Genomic DNA, 7,886 nt, shown 5'->3' on the forward strand with positions numbered 1-7,886 from the left:
CCTACAGCCCGACAGGCAAAAAACACCTCCAAAAAACCACCAAGTGCTGAAACACTTCATTTTCAAATTTCAACAAACAAAAGATCACATTTTTATTCACATTCACACACAGTTATCAACATTCACATTCATACACAGTTATGAACTGATCTGATCAACATTCAACATTCACATAATCACATTCACATTCACACAACTGTTAACCGATCAAGTTACCATTTTCATTCACAGTGACAGACTGACAGTTCACATCACAGATCACAGCACAAAGACAAAAGGAGACTAGATTATATGAAAATGATGATCAAAAGGAGCTGTTTTGTGTAATGCCACCTCACTAAAAAACCTTTCTAGGTAAAACTCACCTTTGTGAGAAACCCTAAAAAGGAAAAAAGAGTGCAGCCAGCTCAAAGAGTCAAAGTCTTAGTCTTAATGTGTTATTACAAAAGCCAACAGCTGTGGCAAAGTTCACAGAATGACTATGGCAAAGTTCACAGAAACAGAATGACAGAATCAGAGTCCACACTCAGTCACTCACTCTTCTTACTGTCATAGACACTGAGACACACAGACTCACAGTCAGTCAGTCACACACACAGCTTCACAGCACAGCACAGCAGACCAGCAGTCCAGCACAGCACCAGCCACCAGCAAAAGACCAAAACTCCAAAAGTACCTACAAAAATAGAAGAATCCAATCAGTCCAAAAGTATTGAGTTGATTGAGTCATAGTATTTAGTTGAGATAGACAGTCAGTACCTCTTAGGCTCTCCTCTCTCCAGTTCTTCTTCACTTGTTGTATCCAGCACAGCAAAAGAAGTCCAAAAGTACCTGCAAAATTGTACATAATTCATGTTATTGTTTTGCCATTAATGTAAACAGGCTGGTACTTATAGTTATAGATTTGAGTTGAGTACCTGAGAGCGAGAGGAGAGGTTCTTCACTTCTTCTATCCAGCACCAGCAGCACCGCCGCTGCCGCTGCCGCTGGCTTCGCCTTCACCATCAAGGAAGAGGTTCTTGAATGCCTCCTCTAGGTCCACATCCTCAGGTGCATGCTGTTCTCTTCTTACTGCTTGCTCCCAGTCCTTCATGCAGGTGAGCATCTCCACATGCTCCGGCAACAAGCGCCGCCGTCGGTCTTCGAGTATCCTAGCTGTACAGCTGAAACAAGACTCGGAAGAGACACTAGATACAGGAACAGACATGATATCTCGAGCCATAATAGATAGGATTGGATAGGTTAGCTTGTGGTCACGCCACCAGAGCAGTATGTCAAAGGATTCCTCATAACATGTGACAGGGTCACTGTCCAAGTAAGCTGAGAGCTCACTAGTGACACCAGAACCAGATGGAGTAGATGAAGATGAGGGGGAACAGCCAGAGCTAGGGGAAGCACCAGGACCTCCAAAGATCCTTCCCCATGCCTCCTTTCTCTTACCACAATGAGCTGAAGGCTGTGAAACCCTTTGAGTCCTAGCTGCCCCACCAAATTTCTGCTCATACTTGTAAAACAATCTGTATAATTCAGCTTTGATATCACCATAGTATAAACTATAACTGGATCCAGTATGTTGAGCAAGCAATTCAAGCACATTAAAGAATCCTTTGATCTTAGCTCTAGGATCAAGAATGAATGCATATCAAGAATCAATCGGATGGGTGCCATCACCGTCACCGAGATCGATGCCGAACAGCCCGGCTGCATCCTCACGGATGTCGTCGTTGTTCTCCACTTCCAGAACCTCCCAATCCGAGGCCGAGGGAGGGGGGGAGGGGGACGGCCGGCCGGCCGGCCCGGCCCTGGCCCCTGGCCCCTGGCTCCAGCTCCAGCACCGCCCCTCGACGGTGGACAGGGGCGCTTTGACATTGGCGGGCTTGCCATGCCGCCTCCAGAGGAGGACGACACGGCGTCAGGCACCAACCTACGAAGAAGATGAAGAAGAAGATTACAAATTTAGAACTTACAAGAACAGAGACAAGAGAGTGACAGTGAGTGAAAGAGAGAGACAGATCTAGGGTTAGGGTTTCGACTCACCTACGCCACCGGAGCCCAGTGCCGGAGAAGAGGCCAGGGGCAGGGAGCCACCCAAGAGCCCAAGACCGAACTAGAGGAGAGAGACACCGGTTAGAACGACGGCGAGCGGCAGCGGAACGACTGCCAGGCACAAGCCACTCACATGGTAGTATGGTACACCGGAGGAGGAGAGGAGGGAAAGGCGGGAGGAGAAGGAGAAGAGGGAAAGGAGGGAGGGAGGCGAGGTGCAGGACCGGCGGCGAGGTCACCGGAGCAGGGCCGGCGAGCACCAGGCGAACGACGGCGATAGATCGAGGACGAGGCGTCGAGGCACCAGACGCGAGGCGAGAGTGGAGAGCGGTCAGCGACTCAACGGTGAGGCGTTTGGAATGTGAAGCTAGGGTTAGGGTTAGGGGCGGCCCGCAGCGGCGCCTGCATTTTATATCAAGAGGGGGACTGGGGGAGCCGGGGGAGGGGGCTTGTTGGGCTAGGCTAGCCAATGGGCCGTGGGGGCACCGGGCTACCACCGGGCCGCCTCTTTGGACCGTGCCGTGCCCGTGCCGTGCCACGGGCCAGGGTGGCGGCCCAAGCCCATCCTAGTCGCTCGGGCCGGGCCGGCCTGGGCCCGGTGGCCACCGTGCCATGCCGTTCTCGGGCCGGGCCAAAACACCGGGCCATGGGCCGGGCCGCGAGCCCGCGGGCTGCATGGCCATCTATACTCTTGTGTAGGGATGAAAACAGTCGGGAATGGTCGAAAAACCTCTCAACAGTTTTCTACTTCTACATTTGAATACGAAAATGAAAGCGAAAGCGGTAAAGCCACACACGAAAACGAACACAAACTTACCGAATATCGAAAATTTCAAAAACGAACTAATTCGAGCGGAATTATGTCGAATACGGTCGGTATACAAAAAAATCAATACGGAATATTGACCCGTAGAACCAAGTGCATAACAATTAACAAGTAAATAATAATTAACAAGTCCTACAACTTTCTTAAAAAGTATCTCCATTCGACACGATATAAGAAAGATATGATTTTTCTAAGACAACAAGCGCCTGTACGCTATTAATATACCGCTGACTTTGTTTAATTTTTTTTGAACATCTTAAAGACATCAAATGAAAAAACTAAGAACAAGAAAGTTATAGATCTCGTCGAGAGCTATAATTTTCAGATAAAAATCATCTTCATCCGAGATTGTATATAAAAGATATAATTTTTCTAAGGTTGGACTTGTAGTGGGCCAAATTTGGTTTAAACCGAATTTTGAAACTGAATTTCGAATTTGGGATATTCTGAATTAAAAGTAGAAAAGTAGAAAATATTCGAAAAAATGTCTAAACCGTTTTTGTTCCGATTTCAAATTTGGTGTTCCAAATTTCGAACCGAATTCGAATTTGTCCAAAAATACAAATTCGGTCGGATTAAATGTAGAAAACGATGCGGTTCGGTACGGGATATTTCCGTACCGTTTTCATCCTTACTTAGGTTTGGGATCAAACGAACAAGCCCTTAACTGAAGGGGAATGAAGGCGGATCATTCGTTGAGTGCATTCTAGGCCGAGCTGGTGTCATGCTTGCAAGGAGTTCATGCGGAATCGGGAGCCTTATAATGGAGATCCACGCGCTCATGGTTCTGCAAGCTCTTGCTTCGGTGTCCTGTTCTGCTATGTCCGAGGATTGTTGGGTTCAAGAACTAAAGTCCTAGGCCAATTTCAGTGGAGTGTCATGTCACAATTTCTAGACTCTTATATGTTGGAATAAAGTGTAGAAAAGTTTTATCTCCATGAAACTCATTTCATCCCATGAAATTTTTACCTTATCTCTCTTCATCAATATTATGCCACATCAGCTTATTTAAGGTTCATAAAACCCCATGAAGACTGCCATTAGCATAAGCCAAATTTCAGCAAAACGAACAAATATCGCTGGAACTACTTCAACAGTACTTTTCAGCGAACAAATAGTATTTTCCTCTCACAATAAATCGGTATAAGCATCAGCATAAGCCAAAATTCAATGAAGCGAACAGTGTATTCAGAGGTGGTTTGTAAGATGGACCACCTAAAGAAACTGATGTCATGCTAATAAAGTCGGAAGAAGACAAGCTTTATATTGAAACTATAGAGCTCAACGAGATCTAAAATGTTGGCAAATATTTTTTTATTTTAAATCATTTAGGGCCAGGGCCCAAATATATATGTTTTAAGTTTTCATATTTTGATTCAAATTTTCAATTTTTAAATGACCTCGGATGGAGTCACCTTCTATACCAAAATTATAGTGTTGTCGTATTTGCTTAGCTAGAGGTGTCATCGGTGGGTTTGTCACGTGATTAAGACCTCCATCTGAATTATAAGTCGTTTTGGCTTTTCTAATTAAGTAATTAAATAGTTTCTGCTCGCTAGTTACCAAGAACCCTAGAAATAGTTGATATATCTTAAGGGCATGTACAACAGTGAGGCAGCTGTTGTCTATAAATTCTTGGTATTTACAACACAGACGGTTAAACAGACAGTTCGTACAACCCACAGACAGCTACTGTCTGTTTGGCTGTCTACAAATCGTTTAATGCTTGCATATTGCCATGATCAATTATGAATATTATTTCTATACACCATTGTGTTGCTAATTGATCCAAAACAAATCAGGCAAAGTAAATCATATATTATATATAATGTAATATAATATATTTCATAAATCAAATATAACATACGATCTTCTTCCCCATAAATGAAATATGATTAAAACATTTATGTCTAATTTTTTTTTGTTTCCATAGTGTTGCCATATGTGCTCAACAAGATCATTCCTAAGTTGTCTATGTGTTGGCCGTGCTTGGATAGCGGAATTCCTTCTAAGTACATCCGCGAAGCATGGATTGGGGCTATCACTTGTATGCACTTCATGCGGGAGCACTATCGTCGCAATTGCATTCTCATTCAAATCCAAAGAAACTCTAACCAATTCCTTCTCATCCTCCACTATCACATTGTGAAGGATAACACAAGCTTACATTATGTTGACAACGTCCCCTGCTTCCATAACCTTGATGGTCGATGAACAATATCAAAGCGGGATTGCAATACGCCAAATGTGCATTCAACATCCTTCCTCACCCCTTCTTGCTTCAATGCAAACAATTTGTCTTCATCCGTCTGAGGGGCTGATATTGTCTTCACAAAGACCGCCCATTCTGAATATATTTTATCGGCGAGATAGTAGCCCATATCATATTGTGTTCCATTTACGGTGTATTGTACCCTTGGAGCTTCACCTTTTAGGACATTGATGAACAGTGGTGACTTGTTTAGGACATTAATGTCATTCTGAGACCCGGCGGTACCAAAAAAAGCATGCCATATATGAAGATTATGAGATGCCACTGCTTCAAGGATCATAGTAGGAACACCTTTGTCACCAAATGTGAACATGCCTGCCCAACCTTTCGGACAATTCTTCCATGCCCAATGCATACAATCGATGCTTCCCAACATTCCTGGAAAACCACGAGCCTCATTTTCTTGTAAAATTTTTTCTAGTTCGTCGCTTGTAGGAGGGCGTAGGTACTCTTGATCAAAACATTCAATAATCCCTACGACAAATTTTCCTAGAATCTCCAAAGAAGTGTTTGCGGCAATTTTTAGTACCTCATCAAGTTGGTCAGCCGACGAGCCGTATGCTAGCATCCGGATTGCCACGGTACCCTTCTGAAGGTGTGAATGTCCCTCCCTACCAGTTGCATCAGTTCTTCGGGTAAAATAAGGATCCTAATTGCTAAGAGTTTCCACGATGCGCAGGAATAACGATTTATTCATCCGAAACCTTCTACGGAACATCTCATCGGTGTAGATAGGATTTGCATCAAAGTAATTAGCAACAAGATCATCATAACCTACCTCCTTGGTCCACTCTGTCGTCGTCGACAAGTCACAGACGATGTTCCTCCTTCGATGTCGGCCTTCAATCCATCTCCAATCTTCCTCACAAATTCTTCTACTATTTCATCCTCCGCTAGAAAATCTTCCATGGTGAACACCTCTATAGGATCAAAGTCATCGGCTTCTGGTAGATCATCTTCAACATTGGCTGGTGGAAGTGGTTCCATAATACTGGAGCAAAACAACTACAGATCCTATGCCAACTGAATGGAGTCAAGCCACCTTTTTATAATCTGCAACGTATGACTGAATGGAGATTCATACAGTCGGTGGACAGTTTGACAAGGAGACATGCAGACAGTGGACTGTTTCACAAAGAGACATGCAGACAGTGGACTGTTTCACATAGGATACATGTAGATAGGTGACACTACGGGAACTGAAAATTCAAGTGACATGCAGGTAACTGAAAATTTAAGAGACATGCAGGTAACTCAAAATTCAAGAGACATGAAGTTTGACACATTCACACAGGGGTTGGGTGCTGGGGACGAGCTGCTTCCGCAACTGACGAATGCCGCTATCGCGCCATTGCTAAGACCGGAGAGGTTGGGTGCTGGAGCCGAGCCGCTTCCGCGAGGAACTCTGCTCGCAGCCGCTGCCGCAGCCGCTGCCGCCGCCGCCACTGCCGTCGCCTTGTTCTTCGAAGGAATCACAGCCTTCCTCTTTGAAACCGATGACATCTTGCTAGACATCGCCGGAGAGGGAAGGGGTGGCTCCCGGTGAAGGCGCGCAAGGGCGGCGGAGACTGTCGAGGCGGAGAAAAATAGCAAAGACGAAACATATATGGCGGGAGATTTGGCGCGCAATCTTCACCCAGCGCGCGCAGCAGGATCCGCGCGACGTCGACTGGAGATGGTGGCTCCGTACAACGCGCGGCCAGCCGTCTTCTTCGCCTGGGAGCACGAGCGCTTGCTGTGGTCTCACCACGCGACGGCTTTGTTATCTCTCCTCATTACTGTAGCGACGGGTTTTTTTTTTCCCCTGCAAAATTTGCAGCCCGGAGACGACGGCCAGCACGCCCTTGTACGTGCCCTAAGGCATTTGGATAGAACCAGTTGCAAAACTAAAACTGTTTTTGCAAATCAAATTTGACTACTTGTTTCTAAAAATGCTTTGTGTGGTAGCACTGTATAATGCTTCCATATTGTCACTATCACTATGCAAATTAAAGCCTTTGACAAGATTATGCATATGCTCCGAAATATTATGGCAGTAACGCGCTTATCATTTTCCACGGCTGATCGATGCATATTAATTTGCATGTACATATGAACCAAAACCAAATGGTCCCAGCCGTCAAAAAGTCAAGAGACGCGTACTATTTTGTGTCTATATGTACAGTCACGTGATTAGCGTTTAGTACACACGGAGTCACTGACAGCGGGACATGCAGCTCGGAATCTAGCCAGGGCGGCTGGACCGACCGGACACAACGCGTGACGGAGATCGATGCGATTTTATTTTGTTTGGATCGCTCCTCACCTGCAAATTTAAAACAAACACGTATGCACACGCGTTAGCTAGGCAACTGTGCTCTGTACAGAGACGTAATCACGATCGAGGTGTCTGTGTCTTCCTCCCGCGCTTGTCAGCTTGCATTGTACTAGTACACATCTTGGCCTTTTATGTTCAAATTCTGGTGATGTGCAGAAAGGTTTGGAGCTAGCTAGCTCGCATCGAGGAATCACGTGAAAAGCCTGGTTGGTCGAGGCAGAGAAAACTAGCTATCGACAACCACTGACAATATAGTCAGTCTTCCATAGTACCCGTGAAGATATATGAACCACATGAAGCTCTTCCGACAAACTTGGGCCTCAATAAAGCCATACAATTTTTGGGCAGAAATTTTCCCATCAAATTTTCGGGGGAACCAAGTAAGCCTGGGCAAAATACCCGATACCCATTACCCGTACCCGAAT

At 45.3% G+C, this 7,886-nt stretch overlaps 1 pseudogene; it reads right to left on the bottom strand.

Moving 5' to 3' along the window:
• Positions 1-225: 225 nt before the first annotated feature.
• LOC136548170 (uncharacterized) lies at positions 226-6,131 on the bottom strand (annotated as a pseudogene).
• Positions 6,132-7,886: the final 1,755 nt, after the last annotated feature.

Source organism: Miscanthus floridulus, chromosome 4 (assembly GCF_019320115.1).
Source record: "Miscanthus floridulus cultivar M001 chromosome 4, ASM1932011v1, whole genome shotgun sequence".
Classification (NCBI taxonomy): Eukaryota; Viridiplantae; Streptophyta; class Magnoliopsida; order Poales; family Poaceae; genus Miscanthus; species Miscanthus floridulus.